Genomic DNA, 23,468 nt, shown 5'->3' with positions numbered 1-23,468 from the left:
CTTATAAGGAATTTCACGTGAGTTTATGGGATCCTACTTGGACCCAGCTCTAACACCTTGTTTACATATGACTAGACAATTTAGACTCCTCTTTCCATCTTGAGATTCTTAGCTTCCTTATAGTTATTGCATCTTCTGCCACATGAAAACACACCCCCAGGTTCCACGGGTCAGAACATAGACATCTTTGGGCACCATTATTCTGCTTCCATGACATGCTGGGTCTAACTCATGTCCATGAAGCTCTTTGGAGTGCTGAGTGACTTTTACAAATACAATGGGTGTGGGGAGACAGCTCACTAAAGTGCTAGATGGGCAAGTCTGAGCACTTGAGCTTGGCCCCCAAGAATCCAGGAAAACGGCCTGAAGTGACAGGCCTGGGAAAGTGGAGACAGTGAGGTCGCTGGTACTCACTGGCCTTCCAGACTACCTCAGTCAGGGTACTGCTGGGCTAATAAGAAACCTTATCCGCAAAAGGCAAGATCGAAAGCAATTGAGGAAGTCACCCAATGTCAACGTGTGCATGCGTGTTGTGGAATAATCCTTTAACTATGTAAAGGCATGTTACATAGGTTGATGCTACATTTTGAGTTACATAACGATGTGTAGCTTTGTTTATGTTGCATTTGTTTAACTATGTAAAGATGTGTTGCTGTTTTACCTTGTCTGCCTAAGGCACCTGAATGATCTAATAATAAGCTGAACAGCCAATAGCTAGGCAGTAGAGGGATAGGCAGAGCTGGTAGGCAGAGAGAATAAATAGAAAAAAGAATTAGGCAAAAAGGGAAGAACAGAGAGAGAACAAGGGAGAAAGTGAGGGAGACAGCAGAGCCAGCCAGCCAGGCAACCATGAGAAAGGCACAGAGTAGGACATACAGAATGAAAGAAAAATAAAAAGCCCTGAGGCAAAATGCAGATGAAAAGAAACAGGTTAATTGAAGCTGTAAGAGCTAGTGGGATAAGCATAAGCTAAGTCCAAGCACTCATAACTAGTAAAAAGCCTCCGTGTCATGATTTGGGAGCGGGGTGGTAGCCCAAAAGAAAGCCTGTTAGTCACATGAACATCTAATACACACACAAACAGGGTAGGGAGAGAAAGAGAGAGATTCAAGACTATTAAGTGGCTATAAAACCAAAATACTTGGGAAGCACTTCTCTGGCAAATGCACAGATCAAAGTGGTTATAAGGTGGGAAAAGCATGTTTGAGGAAAGCTGAGTGGTAACCAGAACCATACAGGCTGAGTTCAACTTCCAGTGGGACCAATGTGGTCTGGTTACCAATAAAGCGGATACGGCTTCCTCTGTACCATGCTTCCAACTTCTCAGCACTTTCCTATTGTAGAGGCAAAAGAAACAGATGAACAAACAAACAATTATCCTGTGGGCATTTGTTGGTGGTGCTGGTGGTTTGTTTGTTTTGTTGTTTTTCGAGACAGGGCTTCTCTGTGTATCTTTGGGTGTCCTAAAACTCACTCCATAGACCAGGCTGGCCTTGAACTCATAGAGATCTGCCAGCCTCTGCCTCCCAAGTGCTGAGATTCAAGGCATGTGCTTGCTTACCAAGCTACTCCTGAAGGCGTTTTTTAAAGGTGAACTGGCAAGCAGGTAACAACTTGTAGTCAAAAGGGTTTGCAGGAATCTTAACCTTCCAAACCATTGTTCAGAAGTATACCAGTCTCAGACAGAGAGGTAGAGAGAAGATGTGCAAATGGCCGGTGGTCCACAGCCAAGGCGAGAGAGAAAAGTAATCAGTGTCACCACAGAGGCAAATTGCTGGAGCCCTAAGAACCAGAGAGAGCACTTGGCAAAGCACTGCCCTGGGTTCAGAAACTGGGCCTGGTGAACAAAAGGAGATTCACACTCACTCTGACAACGGCCAGCAAGACCTGGTTTTAAACATCCTAAAAGACATAGCCATCTGAAATGCCACATAATTAGGCTGACCAACATCGGGTCCACAGTAAGAAACTAACTGTACTTGGGTGAACCATGTTAGAAATGATTTCGCCTAATTTATACACAAGCATAAAAACATTTTAATCAGACAAGGGGCTCTCACTAATCACAACCTTCAAAGGAATATGTTTACAGAAAAATATGAAAAGGAGGGGCAGAGACTCCTAGGGCCAGCATCTGCTGCTAAATGAACCACCTGGCCCAGGCCAACAGAGACAAAGCTGAGGTGATTGCATTCATCCCCCATAGTCAAGTAACATTCACTAGTGACAGGCAGCCCAGAGGGCTTGCCAGGGCTCCCTGGAGAAGTGTGGCCATGCCTGGAAAGCTTCTTCAGTCCTATACCTTACTTCCCCCCAGGTCCCTGTGTAGAACTTCAAGAATGTTCAGCCAACCCAACACTACTTAGAAAACAAAACCCAGCAGCAGGGCCTGAAGCATTGCCAAATAAATAAATCAAAACAAAACCAAGACTGTAAGGGCACAGACATAAGGAACTACCAATCCAAGCTGAAATCCAGAGGCAGAGAAACTGCAGAACTTTCTAGCATTTGTATTTCTGTGAGGAAAATACCAGTCAATCTTTGGAGAGCCCCCAGTCACAGCTCAGCATTTCCCAGCAGCCTTTGCAGAGCCTGCCTTTCTAAGGTTATGCTGGCATTACAAAAGCCACAATGCCATCCTTAGAACCAGCAAAGGATAAAGATCTTGTGGGTTAGAAGCATGCCTTACAGCCCAGTTTTATCACTAATTACACACACACACACACCTGTCAAAATTTTGTGCCATCTAAAGAGGTATGACTGGGCTTGTTCTGCGAAAGAACAAAGAAAATGGAGAAACGATGAAATCAGCAATTATATTGGGCATGCAGTTTTGAAGTATTCCAGACGCCCAAGCCCCAAAGCTTCTTAGTATTCTATCAATGGAAGCTTTCATTTTGCCTTCCACACCTAACAGAGGACAGGCTAAACACCGAGGGTGCTCACACAAATGAGACCTCGGATTCACACTAGCAAACTGCTTCTTTCTCCACTCCATGTGAAGAAGAAAGGCATCCACAGGCAGAGCCCACTGTTGAATCTTATATGTGTCATAGTCTGGATAGAAAGAAAAGTGACACTTGAACAGAAAACAGATGGTGCAATAGAAGAAGCTGGGCCTGAGGAAGCATTGCTTTGTTTTCTTGTGTGTGTTCTAATCATGTGGGCACTCCTAAGGCAGGACCTGGGGTAGATTTCTGCTATACAATAATTTTGGAGAAAAGCTAGAAAATGATGTTTTAAAAAGGACTTCACGCAAGGGTTAGCTTCGGGTACAAACACCAGATCTGCGAGAACATGGCAGCAACCGTGCACTGAAACTTAGGCTAAGATTCTTGAAGAGTAAACTCAGCAGAATGACGGAGCTGCGGGAGACAGCTAAGACTTCAGGCACAGTGGAGAGAATCTAGACATCCTGCCTTCCAGATACTCCTGGAAACAAGCAAGCAGGCAAAAAATGGTCCTGGGTCTGTAGTCCGCAGAAGGTATACCTTGAGATTCCAAGATAGAATTATCAAGTGACGTGGTAAGGCAGGGTGAGGTAAGAAACGAGTCTCACTGTTACATAGCCCAGAATGGCCTAGAATTCATTGTGCAGCACAGGATGACATAAAACGCAGTAATTCTCATGTCTCAGCTTCCCAAGAGCTGGGACTATAAGAGTGACATCATGCTTGGATGAACTAGCCTGGACGGGGTTAGAACAATGACTCTGACAATCCTCCTGCCTCTGCATCCTAGACAGTCGGGATCTCCAGGTGACTCCAACCTAGACAGCTGGTATTGTTACCTGTGATCTTCTCAGATAAAAGCCTCATTTGTATTATTAACAAATAACAAACTCAACCTGCACTTCAGGGAAGAAGAAAACAGACTCATTTAGAGTACTCAGGAGCTTAAATCCTGCTATTAACTAATATAAGGTATGAAATAACTATTTATTGTTGGTTAAAAATAAGAAATAAAGCAGAAAGAACTCATCAAAGATATTCTCACAGATATTGAAAGCAGAAATAGCACTTTTGAAAAAGAGAATATAAGATCATTAATAGTAAGATCTCAAAGAAAACTTCAATACAGCAGAAGAGAAAATTATTAAATAGAAGTTCAACCTTGAGGAAGTCAACAAAATGCACCAGAAAAGAAAGCAGACATCAAATAGAATTTAAAGGTGCTGAGAGGAAAAAGAACCTCTGACATTCACTTAACCTGTCAAAATGACAGGATAAGTAGGAGACCATGTTTAGAACACTAATAGCCAGGGCATTTTCAGAACTGATAAACAACAAGAAATCTGCAGATACATGAAATGCACAATTAAAAACATGTCAAAAAAAACAGAACTGCACATCACCAAAGACAACCTTGGAGTAAGTTAAGCCATTCACTAAAGAGCAGCAAACAAAAGCCTCACAGATGTCTTAAACTGACAAGAAAGGCAGTACAGGCACAATGGGGGAGTGTGTTTACAAGGCCATCTGGAAGTAATTGTAATCCGAGAAATGGAAGAGTGAGAATCAGACATTCCAGAAACTAAAACCAAACAAAAAAAGACTCTCCTTCTGAAGAGGGAGGACAAGCTGATAAGATGGAAGAATGGCACAGGGTGGAAAAAGAAAAATGGAAGACGTGGTAAAGGTGTTGAGTTAAAAAACGAATAAAAACTGTCCTAAAATTACGAGTTTATTTCTTACAGTGACACAATTATATAAGTTTGACAAAATCATCTAAGTTCAGAAAGAACATTAGTGGCCCTGTGAGTTTTATATTATTCTGGAATGGAGTCGGAATATTTGAGATGCTGACTGAGCTTTCTTAACTGCCAAGTGTCTGTAGAACATTCAGGACAATTATTAGAAGAGAAATTCAACACATAAAGGAAAATGGGAACTGAATAAGGATATGAACTAACAGAAACTTCGATCCAAAGCAATGGAAATGGACCACACAGGAAACAACAATGTTCCATTATAGCCAATAAACAAAAGAGAGATAAGCTGCATCCATCCTACATGGGAAGAATGAAAGAAGCCAATGCAGCTCTCAGGAGACGAGGTAGGAGGATCTCAAGTTCTAGGCAGCCTGGGCTACAGAGAAAGACCCAGGCCAGAATAGGAGCTGAGGCCAGAAGATGGGAGAAGGAAAGACTGAAAAGTGTTACCTACGTTGAAATTGTGAGCTCTGTTCTCCAAACAAAAGATGCTCAATCTCATGATTCACCAAGAAGAGCAAATTAGAATATAGTACCTCACCTACTAGGAGGGCAACAAAAATACCAGATTTTTGGAGTGAAGCAAGACCACAGATGAACTGCAATGGATTCTTGGTGTGGGAGAATTGTCTGTATTCTGTCAATCATGTTATAAATAAACGCTGATTGGCCAGGCAAAAAATATAGGCGGGAAAACCAGACAGGAAGTAGAAATGATGTAATGAGAACAGGAGAATTCTGGGAAAGAGGAAGTTGATTCCTCCCACTCCTTCCCAGACCACCGGAGCAGCAGGATGTGATCTGCTCCACTGAAAAAGGTACTGAGCCACATGGCTAACATAGATCAGGAAAATGGGTTAATCAAGATGTGAGAGTTAGCCAGTGAGAGGTTAGAGTTAATGGGCCAACCAGCTTATAATTTATAGAGATCAATGTGTGATTTTCTTTGTGGCTAAACAGTTGTGGGGTACCTGGCAGGACAAAAACCCAAACAAGCAGGCCTGGTCCTTCATGTTACAGATTCTACCCGCAGGTCCTGTTCTAGCAATAAAAGGTGATTCATTACAGTTACACACAACAATCGCAGAACACACACAAGCAAAAAAGGCAAGTTGTAAAAATGTCACATGAAATATATCATTCTTATCAAGCCTGAAAATATGCAAAACTTGGCAGAATTGTCTTTATGTATACCACAGTTATATATATGGTAATTACACCAGGCATAGTAGTTATGCTAGATTGGCAACTGACAGAGACATGGAGACACTATTTAGGTCATACAGTTAGCTTTTATATTCTAGGTCATAGCAATACATTTTTCTGAAAATATCTATTGACCCCAAAGGATCTGAACTTTTGCTGGACTTTGCAGCTAGGTTAATCATGGTGCTTGGAATCATTTAAGGCTGTGTATTTGGCCTGCTATCCTACTGTATGCTCAGCCTATTTGTCTTTAACCAGCCTTTAAGAGAAGACAGTAACATACCTTATTACATCTTAGATTTCCCATGCAAGCTTTTAGAAATTAAGCTAAGTGCACAGCTTTAATCTTAAAGTATGTGCTCTCCCATGCCCCTGACTCAGAATAATGTTATGTGTGTATGTGTATGCGGTGATAAACAGCCAACAGGCTGGAAGGACCTTAAAACCAATCACCACCATAGATGCCGGAAGCAGCATGGGAATTTGTCTTGACAGCATTGCTGGTACTGTTAAATGCTCTTCTGTGTCACGGGGGTCAATAAAGTAACTTCTCCTTGTAAGACTCTGCTAGAGATACTGAAAAGAATCCCTCCCTTTCCATGTCCTGCTGTTCAGTAAATTCAAAACAAAGCCCTCTGTAGGGATAGGCACAGATTCAGACATACATGAGCACAAGTCACAGGCGTCAGGCACAGACACCCAGAACAGACAGATTACAGGTCGGCCAGCAACCACAAACTACAGTAAGAAGGTGCAAGGAGGGTAGTGGGAGTTGGAATTTGGGCTTGCATTTGCTAAAATTAAGGAGAAGTTGCTCTGCTTCCATTCCTTAATGTGGCATTGACACGTTTTAATGCCTTCTGAGTTATCTTTATGGCATTAACCAATACACGCCGTGAAGGCCTTTATTCCACCTCCCTAGCAGTGTTAGCAGCCCTGGCATAAGCTGCCCAAATGCAAGGAAGGCAGCAAATTTGCTAACTGTAATCTTCTAAGAAAGAGACTTCAGTTGAAAGCAAACCTGGACAAAAGGGGACTGCCCCTGGATGATACCCCTGAGCCTTTCTGAAATCTTTCAAAATCCTGGGGCTTGTATGACTCAGGAGGAGACTGTTTCCTGTGTGCAGTCTGTCATTCTGCCTAACCACACTGCTTGCCTCCTCTAACAGACAAGCTGGCCTCTCCAGTGCCTTTCCTGACCCTTTACAGAAGATAATGGCCTTTCCTTGTTATGAAATATTTAACTATATAAAGATGTGTTACATTTGTTTATGCTGTGGAATATTACTTTAACTGTGTAAAGGTGTGTTACATTTGTTTGTGATACATTTGTTTAATTATGTAAAGATGTGTTGCTGTTTCACCTTACCTGCCTAAGGAATCTGATTGGTCTAATAGAAAGCTGAACGGCAGAAGAGAGATACGTGAGGCTGGCAGGCAGAGCAGGAGGTGAATAAGTAGGAGGTGAAATTGGTGTGGGATGTCCTTCTGTCTATGTGTTGCTTTTATTGGTTAATGAATAAAGAAACTGCCTTGGCCTATTGATAGGGCAGAACTTAGGTAGAACTTTGGGAAGTGGGGGGACTGGACTGAACGCTGGGAAAAGGAAGGCAGAGGGAGAGACGCCATGGAGCTGCCAGAGTCAGACCTGCCGAATCTTTCCCAATAAGCCACTGCCATGTGGTGATATACAGATGAATAGAAATGAATTAAATTAAGATATAAGAGTTAGCCAATAAGAAGCTAGAGCTAATGGGCCAAGCAGTGTTTTAATTAATATGGTTTCTGTGTGGTTATTTAGGTTCTGGGCAGCCAGGACAAACAAGCAGCCTCCTCCTACAGGAAATCTTGACTCAGAAGAGGAGAGAAGAAAAGAGGAAAGAACCAGGGAGAAAGAGAGAGATACCCGAGGCCAGCCAGCCAGGCAGCCACCAGACAGATACAGAAGAAGCAGGTAAAGCAGAACATACAGAAAGAAAAAGGAAAAGCCCCAAGGAAAAAGTAGATAAAGAGAAACAGCTTGATTTAAGTTAAAAGGGCTAGCCAGAAACAAGACTAAATAGGCTGAGCATGCATCACTAATAAGAAGTCTCTGTGTCATGATTTGAGAGCTGGGTGCTGGCCCCAAACAAGGAAAAAGCCTGGTACATTTCCTTCGCTGATTTTTTCCTTGAGATACCACAAAAGACGACATTCTCTCACCGCCACCAGGGTCGGACACTAGGTCTCAGAGTAAATGAGGAGCAATTTCACTTACCTGTGCTACCTCTTACACACACCCTGCTGCACTCCAACTGCACTGTGCTAGAAAGGTCGCAGCTCCTTCAGCCACCGAAGCTTTGCCTAGAATAACAAAGGCAGGAAATGAGAGCCAAGTCAACAAAGAAACCAAAGTGTCCATTACAGAAAGAAACTCATTAAGTTGGGTAAAATCTTCACCATTTTAAGAGGAGAAATGACCACCCAAATTAAGGGAAATCTCTAGTTTGGCCTGAGCCATTTTTCATCTATAATCAAAACTCTAAGTAGTAAGCCAGTGTTTGTGGAAGAAATTATTCTAATTTCCAAAGAGCAGTGGTGTCCATTTCCTCATTGGAACCCCACAATCCAGAGGATATGATACTTCTGGGGAATATTCTTTTTAAACGTAGTTGAAGTTCTCAACGGTTAGAAAACTTCCTCCCAAACCACTCAGCTACCAAGTGTCAAAGAAGAAATGAGAAAGGCTGGCATACAGCTCAGCTGGCAGAGTGCTGGTCTAACATGGTCTTGGGTTCAATTTCCCCATCCTCTGTGGCTCCTGAACCCAGCCCTTAGGAGCTGGAACCAATATTGTTTCTTCTTGCATGAGATCTGCTGGTCTAACTTTTCACCTGATAGATGGAGAAACGCCTTTGTCTACTCTTAGAGTAAAAAATCCATACCAGCGTAACTGAACCATTATCTTTCTCACATACCCAGTATTCCTTTGCCCTGAAAGTCATATTTATCACAGCTGAACATTCTCTTGCTCTCTCCCACACACACATTGAGCACTTTTGTCTTGAGTCACATGAAGATCAATTTCACACATCACAGCCCCTTTTCTCAAAGAACTTCAGAGATTATTCCCAAAGACTAGAGATACTCTTACACAATTGCAACACAGTCATCAACCTTGGCACCACTGACCCAGATGCTTTAATTCACTCTGTATTCAGTTGCCCTAATAAACAAAAATTTTATGAGACTTCTTCCAATTCAGGATACATACCAGGGTTAGATAAAGTACTTCACTCCTAATTTTCTGTAACGTGAAACACACACAGCACCTCTTTGTTGCCACAACACCTTGAGAAGAATGTAGTTCCTCCCTTTTAAATTGATGGAGCATTTCTATTTCAGCTTGTCTGACCTTTCCTCGGGTAATTCTGGATGAATCAGAATGGCTTATGATTGCTCAGCTGGAAAATTCCCTAAGTGAGAAACTCTCTGAATATCACCTCTGAAGGTACAAGGTCTATCTTGACCCCAAAGTAATACCCATTTTATTCAATAAAAAGAAATCACGGCATTTCGCCTTACAACAAATACTTCATCTAGGGGGAAACACTTTAATACCATCCAAATACCTTGTCCTACACCTCAAAATCCCCTCTCCTGCCCTCTGTCACAGCAACACTTGGAAAACTGAGGCAGGGGGATCATGAGTTCAAGGCCAGCTTGAGATACATAGTAAGCCCCTGCCTAAGACAAAGGAGAGGTGAAGAGGGGAAAACTTCCCAGATATCCTGACGTCTTCCTGTTCCATACTAAAGGCAGCTGCAGCGCACAGACTCCAGCGTTCCTTCCACGTTACTACTGGTTCATTATCAGCACTCTCCATCCTTGTTCACCCAGTGAAGCAGCTGGGCTCAGTACAAACACATGAGTCCTGCTTTCTCATGACAAATCCCTACTTCATTCCTGCGCTTTACATTGGAATTCAGACCTAGCCAGGGAGAGCCCCTCAAGATGTCTACTATGTATTTTCAACATACTTAGTTTTCCTTATTTTTATTTCTTGCTCACATTAAAAAATGTTCAGGACTTAATCTTGTATCTGTCCTTTCTCTGTTCTGGATGAAATCATTTCTCCAAAGAGTCCTAGGGTCTTTTCCAAGAAGAACAAGAGACCGGGATCCTCAATGACGGTTTCCAGGCAGCCTGCTTCACCTTGTTGACCTTCATCCTAATTATGAGCCACATGCTCCTTTCTGCCAAGAAGTAGACAAGTCAAAGGGCTCAGTTCAGCTGTGGCAGCTAAATTACTGGTCGACCTCACCAACTGTGACTCCAGGATCTACATTTGTTTAAAATGGATCCACTTCGATCCTTAAATCCCTAGCACCAGCAAGTGGCCTTCCTCAACAGTCCTGTCCTTACTCCTTGAGATGTGGCTGATCCAATCTGTCGCCAGCATGGCTCAGGTGCTCAAGGAACACACCTTCCTGCACCTGTCTCTCTGTTCTCTGCCTGGATGCAGCTACTCTCTGCTATCCATGATCTTATGGATACCTCAACCCTCAACAGTTTCTTTCTCCATTATCTTGCTGGGTGAATTCCAGCCTCAGCGGCCCTGAGAGACCTGCCACCTCCATGCTATGAGACAGCAGGCTCTCCCGGTGCTGGCCACATCTACTTTGGCAGAAAATGGGCACAAGCCAAATACCAGGATAGGACAGGGGACCCTCAAATTACCCTCTTCTCTCATGGGCCACGGTCTTGGCCACCTGTTGTCCACTGCCAGAGGCTTCGTGAATGCAGTGCCTGTATTTAGTGTGGAAATGGAAGATCAGCTCTAGCTGCCTCTTTTTGTCTTCATGCCTCCAACATTAGGTAAGGCTGTACTGGGAACGGTGAAGGATCACACCTTTCAGCACATTTTAATAAGGTCTGTACAGATTCCAAAACAGTCACTTTCTGGCGCATTCTTAGCTATGCACCTGTTCACTTGGTCTGTAAGCCCCAGCATCCAAATTGCTCTCTAGGATGGAAGTGATTCCAGATGAGATGGCAAAGAAAGGTCTCTCCTTACTCTAGAAAACAGACGCTCACTTCATGGCTGCCCCCCACCCCAGCACAGCTGTAGTTCTATGACTCTTCCTCCAGTCAAAGCCAGCAGTCGGTTGCTATGGTACATATTTCCTGTTTATATGCACATACTTAGGAGTGAAGACTTTCCATGTGAATCATTTTCTGATGCATTTTCATTTTTTTTAAACTATTAACCACATATCTCGACAGAGAATTAGAAAGCAGTCAAGAAAAAAAGAAAGAAAGAAAATACAACCCCAGACACAACGTTAACAAGAGGAAAATCAGAAGAAAAAAAAATGGTATTTTCATCACATGCTGCAAAGAAAGACAACTTTGTATTTCTAGGAAACCAAAGAATTTATCTTTACTGTTCCACCAGATCCACACTTCCTGCTACACACACACACACACAGACACACACACGCACGCATGCACACACACGGAGCAGGGAGAACCACAGCGATGAGAGCCTCGCACTACTGCCTCAGCAGACTTTTCTCCATGTGAAAACCCCACACTGCAGCTAATCTAGTCCACGTACAGACAGCCTTGCCTTTCTTTGGTTTTGCTTCAAATGGCCCAGGAATTAAAAAGCAAGAGTGATGTAACAGTGCTGCCCTCCCAATCTCTCCCGACCCTACCATTCTCCATCCCTAGGAACCCTCAGCACACCTCCTCAGAGGTCCCTCTGAATCTCCAGTGGAATTCTGTTTCCATGAGTCAGCATGGATCCTGTTCCACGTGGATTCTTTCGTGGGTTCCCATTTCCCAGGAACAGCAAGAGCTCCATGACTGGTCCCCATCTGCTCTTCCGTTCATCTCCCTCACTTCAGACCCCATCTCTTGTGAAAACCCCCCAGCCTCTCTAGCAAAGCAGCCTGCTTTCCCTTCTTCCTCTTGGCTAATTTGTTGGGGGCAGGACAACCCCTGAGAAATTCTTTTGTGATCACTGTCTAAGGCTGGCTTAGTGGGCCACCTCAGTGCTCTACCTCAGCCCCACCACAGTGCTCTCCCAGCACCTGGCTACCTCTGGAAGAAATACAGGCAGAACTGTGATGATCCCTTCCGCCGTGCTAAGCAGGGATGAGCACTCAGTCTCCACACGTTCTGTACAGTGGATGCTGGTGTTCTGCCAACAGGATGCTATTACACTCAGCTCATTTCACAGACAATCACACAGGCAAGGGGATGCAACAGCATCCCAGTGTCACAGCCAGGAAGCGGGAGAGCCAAACAACTCCAATAGCTAAAAATTTAACAGGGTAATGAGGAATACAAGGAAAAGTCCCAGAACATCGATAGCGACCTTGGGACAATACTGAAGGGACAGTGAGATTCGCTCATCTGAATCCTTCACAAGTACCTGATACTCAAAGACTTGGCCCATATAGAGTTCTCAGAACATAGGCTAAGATATGACAAGGAGATGGGCAATTTCTACAATCCAAAAATATACACATGAATCAAGAAAAAAGACATTAAAAATTGAAGATACAAAATTCATGTGGAGAATTTAATCTGGGAGAAAACCAAAGAACAAACAGGGAAACCATTACCATTTGACATTTTAAGATCTACTCTGCTATGAGGAGCAATAGACAGAATTTTTACATTTCCAAAGATAGGAAATAAATAACTACATAATTTTTCACTGTAAAGTATGAGAATTTTAGCTTCAATACAAGGACTTCCCCCCAAAACAATAATTTTAATCTAAGTAACATGTAGTTTATGTACCCACAATTGTGGGGAATGGAGAATGTCCTGAGTGATACGTGCTGTTGACATGGGTACAGCCATGTCAAAAACTCCAACCCCTCAGCCACAGGGGAAAATGGCAAAGCCCCCCCAATCCCTGAGGCTCAGAGGGATGGCAAGGCCTTCCTCTAAGTCCAGATGTGGATGTTGATAATGTGCAGAAAATGTCCACCATAGCTCCTCCGACCCCATATTGATGCCTAGGCACCACTCCTACCAAGATAATCTAAACTTGCCTCCTGGATGCTGGTGTATTCCAGAAACCTGCTACCTTGTTTTCTGTATGCAGTGCCTCCTCTGTGTTCAGCTGCATGCAAGCTTCTCTATGTGCTTGTCTTTTCTTCATCTCCTTGCTTTCCCAGTCAGGAGCATCCCAGGAGCCATGCTGGATGCCGCACCCAATACAAGTGCTGTGCTAATGACCAATATGATGAACTTCAGTGTTCATATTTCAGTCGAATGTGCAATTCTGCCTTATAGAAGTTTCAACAATAATAGAAAACAGAAGCAACTGTTGAAAGCTTTAAGCCAGAGACCACTCATTGAAGGAAGCCCAGTTCTGACGGCGCTACAGAAATCTCCCTGCTTCTAAGCACAGACTCTTTCCAAGCGTAACACACATAAAATTTACAAAGTATGAAATGGGGCAACACACGCCATGGTAGATTCAAGGATCAACTAACATGCTAACCAAAAGTATTTAGTTGGTACCTATTATCCAACAATCACTTAATAAGCATTAGCTATTGGTACGGACAAACAATTTTCACCTTACTCTTATCAACTTCAAGCTATTTTATCTCTGATTCTATTAAAGGCAAGAGGCAGTAAGGCAAATATAACTTCAAAATGAAAAAGAGCAGACCACGCGTTCAACCACACAGCTAGTGGGTATCTATCCACTGTTACAACAGAATTTCATAAAATGTCCACCAAGAACACACGCCAGGGTGGGGAAAATGAGAACAAAAACAGCCCCAAGAGCCATGATTAGAGAACAGCATCCTAGTCTCTTGTGGTTTAAATGACAATGCCCCCATAGGCTCATATGCATAATTAGTCCCCAGTTGGTGGAACTGTTTGAGAAGAATTAGTAGGTGTGAACTTGTTGGAGATGTGTCACTGGGGTTGGGTTTTCACGGTTCAAAAGCCCACGACATTCTCAGGATTCTCATTTTCCTTCTTGTTCTCTCTGCCTCCTGCTTGTAGGTCTGATGTAAGCTTTCGCCTACTACTCCAGTGTCAGGCCTGCCTGCCTACCTGCTGCCATGTTCCCCAGGCATGTTCATGGACTGGAAGAGATAATATTGTAAAAATAACTATCTTATTAAAAGCAGTCTACAGATCCAGTGCAATCCCCATCCAAATCCCAATGCCATTATTCTCAGAAATAGAAAAAAACATCTTCATTCATAAGAACAAAAGACTCCAGATACCCAAAGCATTCCTGAACAAGAAGAATAATGCTGGAAATATCATATTTGATTTCAAATCCAGAGCCACAGTAACAAAACCAGCCTAGTGCGGGCACGAAAGCAGACAGAGACAACAGAAGCTGCAGATGTAAACCCAGGCAACCACTTGACTTTTGGCAAAGAAGCCAAAAATATTCTTTAGAGAAAAGAATCTCTTCAATAAGTGCTCGATGTCTAATGTAAAAAATAAATCCAGATGTTCATCTCTCACCCTCACAAAAATGAACACATGGCCTTAACACAGGATCTAAAACTCACCAGGTGCTGGTGGCGCAGGCCTTTAATCCTAGCACTCTGGAGGCAGAGGGAGACAGATCTCTGAGTTCAAGGCCAACCTAGTCTACAGAGTGAGTTTCAGAGCAGCCAGGGCTACACAGAGAAATCCTGTCTTGATAAACAAAACAAAGCAACAACAAAAACCAAAAGACCTAAACCTCAAACTATGAGAGTAAAAAATAAGGAAGAAACTTTAAGATGTGGATACACGGAAAGGTTTTCTGAACAGGACTTGAATTGCTATGGAAAACAAGGTCAACAATCCACTAAGTGACCTCCTGGGTCACTACAGCAACAGCAACAGTAACTAAGAGAAAAGATAGAATACAGGATGAGAGAAAACTTGGCTAGTCATGCACCTGATGGACGAGCAGCATCCAAAACATTTAAAGAAATCAGAAAATTCAACTATAAATAATCAATCCAAAGGCTGTTAGAGGGCCTGCCATACATAATGATCTGCATTCAAGTCCCTGATACCTGCATAAAAGCCAGGTGTGGCAGGGCCCATCTGAGACCCCAGAACAAGAGAAATGGAGACATCAGACCCTTGGAGTTCACTGACTGGCCAACCAAGCTGAATAAATGCGCTCCAGGTTCACTGATGGATAAAGAGAAAAGGAAGAATAATCGAAGAAGCCCAATGTTGACCTCACCCTACCTCAACACACACAAGAAAGAAATCAAACAACCTAGTCAACAAACAGGCTAGTAAAATGAACAGACAACTCACAAGAGATTAAATACTGATTGCTAATAGACATGTGAGGTCCTCCAAGCCAGGTGTGTTACCTGGAGCCCACCCATCCATGCCAGCCTCAACACTCAGTCACACAGCCTAGCCCTGGTCAGTCCATGGCCCTGCCTCCTACAAAGTTTCTATTTGCAACAGATGGAGACTGCTCTAGGGATCTACAGCTGATCAGATGCAGAGATCTGCAAGGTAATCCTACACTGACAGCTCAGGGAATATCGAGGAAGAGGGGACCAGGATGCCAGCTGCTCCATAGTGCCCCCTAGAAAAGACAGGAGAAGTGCAACCATGAACGCTCACCAATATGCCTGCCTGACCAAGACCAGCATAATGATACTATCAGGTGAGATAACAATGTGGACAGGGTTGTTTCCAGGTTCTGGCTATTACAAACAATGCTGCCATGAACATAGTTGAGCATATACGAAATAAATAAATTAAAAAAAATAAAAAATAAAAAAAAACAATGTGGACAGGGGAAATTCCGCAAGGTCCCACCCCTAGATAAAGGACTACAGGTGGCCAATGGCTACTGAAAGAAGAAAAATCATTTTCCTGCAGAACAAGCTCCTACATAGGTTGTTCAATACCAAGTGGTCATCCCTGGACCCATGTATCTATGGGCAATGCAAAATAGACTCAGCAGGCTGTACATACATTTGTTTGTGTGTGTATACACACATACATATACATATAAATATAACAATAATAATTAAAAAAAAGAGGTAATGAATTTGGGAGGGATAGGGGGAAGAAAGGGGGAGAGGCAGGCGGATGTAGATAAAGTATTTATGGATGAAGTTCTAAGACAGTATTTTAGAAAACATGAGAAATGTTCAACTTCACTAGCCATGAAGTTAAAACTACTTGAGATTCTATCTTATCCCAGTCAGAAGACAGTCATTAGGAAATCAGCAGCAAATTCTAGTAAGGATGTGGGGAAAAGGGAACCTTTTACACACGCTGATGGGAATGTAAACTTGTCTAGCCATTATGCAAATTGGTACAGAGCTTGCTCAAAAACTTGAGTACAGATCTTCCAAATGAGTCAGCCCTATAACTCCTGGCTATTTACTTAAAGGGCTCTAGGTCAACTTATCAGAGAGACACTTGCACATCAATGCTTATTATGGATAGTACTTTTCACAACTGCTAAATAATGGAGCCAAGCTAAGTGTCCAATAACAGAAGAATGGATGGACAAAACTGTGGATGTATGCACAAAGATATTACTTTCCATAATAAGAAAGAATGGAGTTGTAACATTTGCAGAAAAAAGATACAACTGGACATAATAATATTACTTGAATTAAGCCAGTCTCAGAAAGACAAGTAGGTTTTCTTGTTGTTCCTACATTTTATGTTGTCACAATAAGTTATTCCTGAACATATAAAATGAATGCAGAGGTGAAACTATCTAGGGAGCAACGAAGACAGCTGGAAGAGAAGAAAGGATAAAGAGAAGGTGGGGCTAGAAGGGAATAAGTATATTCATGATCAATGTATAATACAAACTGCATGAAAATGTTTTTATTTTCTTGTTTTTGTTTTGTTTTATTTTAAGAACCTGGGCTTTGAAGTTAGATACATCTGGGTTTCTTTTGCATACTAACCAATGACAAACAGATCCTTGTGCCAAAGATGCCCTGGGGGGGGTGGTTATCACCAAATGGATGGGCCAATGAGGTCTGTAGCTGGAATTAAACTTTGAGCCAAATAAAAATAAGTAGATATATACACATATATATATATACACACATGCATATATAAATACACACACACAATTGCTATTGTTCTGTTTCAAGACTTATATACTAAGCCACACAGAAAAAAATAACAAATAGACAGGATTATTCTGATACAGGTGAAATTTAAAGGATTTGAATAAAATGTGGACTCATTAAAATATCAATAAGGATGGAATATTAAATAAACAAACAAACAAGATGCTAGAGAATGAGAAAACCTCTTGTGTTGAGTGTTAAGAACAGTCATTGTGTTCGAAGGCCTACCCTATCCTTCATCCTGGAACAGGAACTTCACAGATGTTATTCAGTCCTCAAAACCACTCAGGTTTCATCAAATGGCCCCGGTTTACGTGAGAGGATTTTGAGTGTCTCAAGGCATAAGTGGCTAGCTTCAGGCTATGCTGCCAATAAACTGCAGAGACTGATATTGTAAACTAGCAAACTTACTGGCGAAGCCATCAGGGACAAAATGGGGGTGGGGGCAGGGTTGTCACACAGCCATTCTACAAAGCATTCCTTAGCTCCAACCAAATGCCCTGGGCAATATCCAGACCCATCCATCGCTACATCCTCATGATGTAGACTGTGCTTTGAGTCCCAGGCACTTAAGAGGTCATAAGACATCACCTATCAAAGTGAGTGTTTACTATAGATCCCATCCTACAAGCCAGAGCATCCTAAGCACAGGGAGCATTCAACAACTCTCCAACTTGTTCATGGGACTATGTGTCAGCTAGACTCAAGAAAAAGGGCAAAGGCAAAAGGCTGACTCTGTACATTCTAAGATGCTAATTTCTGATAATACTTCCAGGATGAGGATGGCGGGGTGCAGCCCATGTGTGCATCACTGCTGGGTCTAGACACACTGATTGCCAGCTTTCAGTAAATGTAGGTATGCGTCTCTCTCTCTCTCTCTCTCTCTCTCTCTCTCTCTCTCTCTCACACACACACACACACACACACACACACACACCCCAAGCCACAGAACAAAAGGCTGAGAAGAGGTGTGTGAAGAGGGTGGCAGCCTGAGGAGGCGCTAGTTATGACCACCAGGAAGGCCTCAGACCCACCTCCTCTTTGGAATGGAAAAGTCATGGAAAAGTGGAGCCACGGGAAGTCAGATTTGTCTGAATTATTATTATTTCAATTTTTAGTACGGTTTGTGTGCATGATGTAAGTGTGTGGAGGGCAGAGAAAAACTCTAGAGTTGGGTATCTCTCCATTCCACCTTCATTCCGGGACTTGAATTCAGTTCGCCAGGCTTGCGTGGTAAGAGCCTTTACCCACACTCTGAGCCATCTAACCAGCCCCTACTATTATTTTTAAATGAACGAAGTTTACACTCGGGGGTAAAAATATTTTGCCTATTCAAAATATTTGTCAATATTTTGAAATATCTACAGGCCAAAAAATGTCTTCTAATTTACTATTTCAGACAGATGAATCAGACGGGTAAAAACAATCTACTAGTATTATGCTTCTGCAGAAGGCACGGAGAAGAATAAGATAGGCCAGCTAGTTTACTGGAGAGAGAACATAAACAGACAATTACAGTACCATACAATTAATGCTTTGGGGAAAGCAGAACCAAGTTGGGGAGGGTGCGGAGGAGGGATGACTAATCCTGCTTAGGCTTTAACCTCACTTAGTGAGGAAAAAGGGCTTTCCCCAAATAACCTTTGCGATTTCCTTGTCTGATCCTCATTAACTTTAAAGCACACACCATGCCAGTTCATCTCCCCACTGCGCCAGTCCGGCACCATCCACAGGGCACACTTCCCTAACAGGCACTGGATAAACAAGCTGTGAAATGGATGTCAGCCACGCAACAGACATGAGTGGCCTAGCAAACTGAATCTTAGCAGAGTTCTTCTCCCTGGAGCTTTCTTCCAACAGTCAACTAATACAATGTGTGTTTCTATATCCAAAAATCTTAGAGACACCAACTGGATGGTCTGTCTAAAACTAGGGGGCCGCCATTTAAGAGTTCATGCTGTTTGGGGACAGGGAGACAGCTCAGTCTATGAAGCGCTTGCAATGAAAATGTGAGAACCAGAGTTCGGATCCCCAGCACACACAGAAAACCCAGGCGGGTCTCACTGCCTGCCTGCAACCCCAGAGCCCAAGAGGCAAAGAGGGCTCAGCAAGAGACCGCGCCTCAGTAGGCAAAGTGAGAGCGCTGGAAGAAGGCCTCACGTCAACAGGTGACCTCCACATGCAAGCACATATATGTGTACATGCACACACACCACAAACATACATTACACATGTCAAAAAATAGAGTTATTTTAACTTCAAAATTTTTACCTGCATGAAATATTTCAGGTAACATACAATATAGGACATGTATGTACTTGGAACAGCCAAAACCAACCATGCTGTAAAATGAAGAAACTAATTTTTCAAGCATAAGGCAATGCTTATGACTTTACACTGAAATTACCCTAAATATTTGGGACGACAGAAAGGACAACAGGGAAGGCCACTTGGCTCTGACCAAAGTTAAATTATAAGGAGAGTTTTCCCCTTAGCCCTGAAAAATGGCATCCCTTTGGAGCCTGGCCTGTAGGACGCAGGCAAAAGGTGTCAAATGACTTCACTAAAAAGCTATGAGCATAAAACTAAAGAACAGAGTTTTGAGAAGGACAAAGTTTTCTTTTTCTTTTAATAAAAAAAGTCCTCTTGAAGTTGAGAGGCTTTAAAAGATTCATTTTCAGCAGGCTGAATTCATCCAGTGTTCTAGCAGGACATCTAATCTTACTGTCTTCCTTAACTTCAGTGTACGTACTGTTGATTACTTTAAAAATCTGCCAGATAACATATATTGCCACTAACTTTTATGGTGAGTAAAGATGAGAAGGAGAGGGAGGAAGGGAAAAGAATACAAGCGTTTGGCAGGTAAACAAACACTCACGTGGGTGTTACCACATGTCTTTACTAGGATGGATGCTGAGCCAGTACAAACACTGATCACTCTGCCTAAGCGAGAACGTCTTTTAGAATCTCCACAATGTCATTGAAACTAGGGTTTTCCTAAATCTGAAATTCTTTATATGATCATCCCACCACATGCCCTACAATGAGGGTTGGTGGCACTGCTCTTCATACCCAAGCATCTGACATACAAGTCATATCTCAGGATACCGGGTCCTTGTATAGTTGGTACCCACTGCCCGAGTGCTCGCTTTGGGGTATCACATCTATAACCATCTTGCTATCTGTAGACACTAAGCTCTTGGGTTATGCCAAATAGACTTAAATCAGAGCAACAGAATGGTAAGGCAGTATTTTTTTTTCTCAAAAGTAAAAGCACTGAACAAGGGGTGGGAGTGCACGTCTATGATCTAAGCACTTCAAAGCCAAGGCTGGAGGATCAAGTTTGAGGACAGACTGGGCTATAGAGTGAGAAGTTGTGTCAGGAAAGGGAAAGGGAAAATGAGTAAGAAAAGAAACCAATAGATGCAAACAAACAGGCCCTGGAGTGGAGAAACAAAAAAGACTTAGACCATATTCCTACTGGGGAATGAGATAGCTACAGTCAGGCAGGCAGCTGCATCACGTACCAGTGTGAGCTATATTTTAAGCTCCAGGAGTGGTTTATGGTTGCCTCTGTATCAATCCAAACTCACATGTTCCTTCCTAGGCGAGGCAGATGCAGATCTACCTTTCTCTATAACTACATGGATCAGGTCTGGATTTGCTGGACTTACAATGACAAGAGCGTAAGCTGATGACTGATTCCTTTGATTGTCTTTTAAATACCTAAGTCATTATCTCAATGCACTCGAGCACGGAGTGCAGCTATAGGGACCAAGCAACAAAGACAAGCGTAAATCCAGAAGGAAAGTAACATTAAACAGAAATGTAACCAGAAACAATGCAATATGCTTCCCATGAAGTCAGCACTTTGAGAACTGTTCCCTGTGAATGATAATAAACTAAGCTGAACAGACCTGTGCTGGGAGGAATGATATCACTATGCATCCAGAGTTTCATGAATCTTCTACCATTTGATCCAGTTCTACTACTAAAATTCAATAATTGTTGAAAATGCAAAAAAAAAAAAGTCTAAAAATTTAGGAGGCAACCACATAGAATACTATGCAGGTAGTAAAAATTATTTTCACACAAAAATAATTAAGATATAATATTAAACATATAAATGCTCTTTAAAGTATCAAATATACCGACATGGTCACATAGGAAAAGAAACAAAGCTGACAAAATGGCAGTCATGAATGCCAGTCTTGGTCACTTCTGTATTCTCAGGGACTCCGACAGTTCCAGCTCAGTGCAGGCACACAGACATTCTGAAATTCTCTCCATCAAAAACAACCAGAGACATCTTAGTGTCTGGTCATTTGTATTGTGCCTTGGGATATTCTTAGGCAGCAGGCAGTGTTGGCTGAGGAACCTCACACTAAGCTGAGGACACTTGCTGGGCCCTGGCAAGAAGGATGTTCATGGTCTTTTATATTCCTTTGCTCTTGGGACTCCAGATGTGGCCTGAAAACTTAGCTCCTGTGGAATCTGGTATCTCAAGCTTTGTTCAAATGTTCAGTCGAAACATCTGGAAGCCTGGTCTCTGTGAATAACGATGGACAATGACGTGCCAGGTCTAAAGGTCTTTCCCCTCTCTGGGCCTTGACTCCTACATCTGAGAAAAGAACTAGCTAGACAGATTTTCATTTCAGAGGCTCGGTTTAGCAATAAAATAAGAGTTTATGATCTAAGAATGATCATCAGACTGAAAAGAGAAAAGTTGTTCCACACATTTTATTTATCATATGCACCTTGCTGTAACTTCATTCTTAACGCTTTCTTTGGGATTACCTTCTAGGTGGTATGTTCAGCCTTGTTCTACAGGGATCAAGAGGTTGGGGTAGTTAAAATATTTTATTTTCTTTATTGTGTGTCTGTTTTTGAAGAATGGTCCCATTATCTCAGGCTGGCCTCATCTTTACCTCAACTTCTGATCCTGCAGCCTCCCCCTCCCACTTACTGAGAGGACAGGCATCCATGCCCACACTTGGGGTTATGGGATGTTCATGACCTAACCTAGGGCCTCATGCACGTTAAGCAAGCAGTCTGCCAGCTAAGCTACAACGCTGTTTTGTGACTGTTGTCTTCATTCTTCCATGCAACGCGTCTCAGTCGAGGAAAGGAGGACAACTGCCTTGTTCTAGTTGAACTCAACACAACTTCATTTCCACCCCGGGGTAAAAGCCTATATATATCCAGTCTACTGACATTTACCAGGTACCAAGGGGGACTTAACTGAGCTTTGGGGCATGAAGAATCTGTAGCACAGGAAGAGCCTGCATTTTCACAGTGAGCCTCAGAGACAGGCAAGCCTGCTGCCCACCTCTCGAACCCAGTGATGCTTGAGCTGCTTTGCCAATGCCGTTACTTAAGGCAACAAAAGGTGCTTTGTATTCCTTCAGTCATTTCCACACCACGCTTTAAATGTATTTTGCACAGTTACCATAGCCTAGGCACATAAATTTTCATTAATATATTACAAAGGTTTTTGTTGTTTTGTTTTATTCTGCTCCCAATCAGAAGCCCAAACAATTTGCTTTATTTCTTTTATTTGGGGTATTATATCAATTCTTCCTTTCCTTCTTCCAAACCCCCATATGCTCCTTGCTTTCTTTCAAATTCAAAGCCTCTTTTTTCATTAATAACCACTATATACATATATATATACATATACATATATACCTAAATATACAAATACAACCTGCTCATTCTGTATTACGTTGCTTGTTCATATGTTTTCAGGGCTGACCATTTGGTACTGGATAACCAGTTGGTGTGCCCATCCCTGGGGAAGACTGCTGCTTCTGCTCCCAATTGAAAGAATTTCCTTTCAATAACTTTATATCCATCTCATCTCCAAGCTCGTGATCCAACAACAGAATCTAGGAAATCCAGTCTTACTTCAGAGTCTCATCTCCAGCCTTCGTGTCTGTGCCCCAGCCTCAACAGAATCACAGAAGCCAAAGAGGGTGGCCCTGGAGACATCAGCTCCCAGACTAAGCCCACTCCTCTGCCTGGCCCATAGGCCCAGGCACACTGATAACCCTGTGTTCCTACATCCAAAGAGTCGGCAAAGAACCCTCACTGGCTCAGAAGCTACATCTACCATCCCAGAAGTCTCCTTCCAGCTTGAAAGAGCAGAGAGCCACAGCCGGACGTGGATGCCAGGGGCCCTTCCTATACAGGCCGCCCCACCCTGTTCTTTCTAAGAGGAAGTGGGCTGGAAATCCTGTACACTCATTGTTTTATTAATAAAACCTTTGGAGGAAGAAAGCCTTAGACGGGGATACCTACTCACTGGGGAAATTAGGAGGCCAAGGCACTAATATGTTTATGTTTCTTGTCAACTCTGGTCATCTGAGACTTTTGAAACAAAAACAGAATCCTAAGCCATGTAAGTTTGATGAGTTGCTGATGACATATTAGACAAACACCTGCCA

The 23,468-nt window shown here is 42.7% G+C and overlaps 1 protein-coding gene across 7 annotated transcripts in view; it reads right to left on the bottom strand.

Moving 5' to 3' along the window:
- The window catches only part of Sgms1 (sphingomyelin synthase 1), a 261,385-nt gene that overhangs the window by 166,406 nt on the left and 71,511 nt on the right, over positions 1–23,468 (bottom strand). For 6 of the 7 annotated variants that reach the window (XM_041661109.1, XM_041661108.1, XM_041661114.1 and 3 more), the window contains exon 3: positions 8,175–8,260. The gene's annotated coding sequence lies outside the window, so the exon portion shown is untranslated. Of the gene's footprint in view, positions 1–8,174; positions 8,261–9,170; positions 9,189–23,468 lie in introns of those variants that run through there. The other variant, XM_041661112.1, reaches the window with a different exon arrangement.

Source organism: Microtus oregoni, unplaced genomic scaffold, assembly GCF_018167655.1.
Source record: "Microtus oregoni isolate MIOR12 unplaced genomic scaffold, Mior012 000012F_ref0000307, whole genome shotgun sequence".
In the NCBI taxonomy this organism is placed as follows: Eukaryota; Metazoa; Chordata; class Mammalia; order Rodentia; family Cricetidae; genus Microtus; species Microtus oregoni.
Note: the sequence above shows the minus strand (reverse complement) of the source record. Positions and strands in the feature narration are given on the sequence as shown.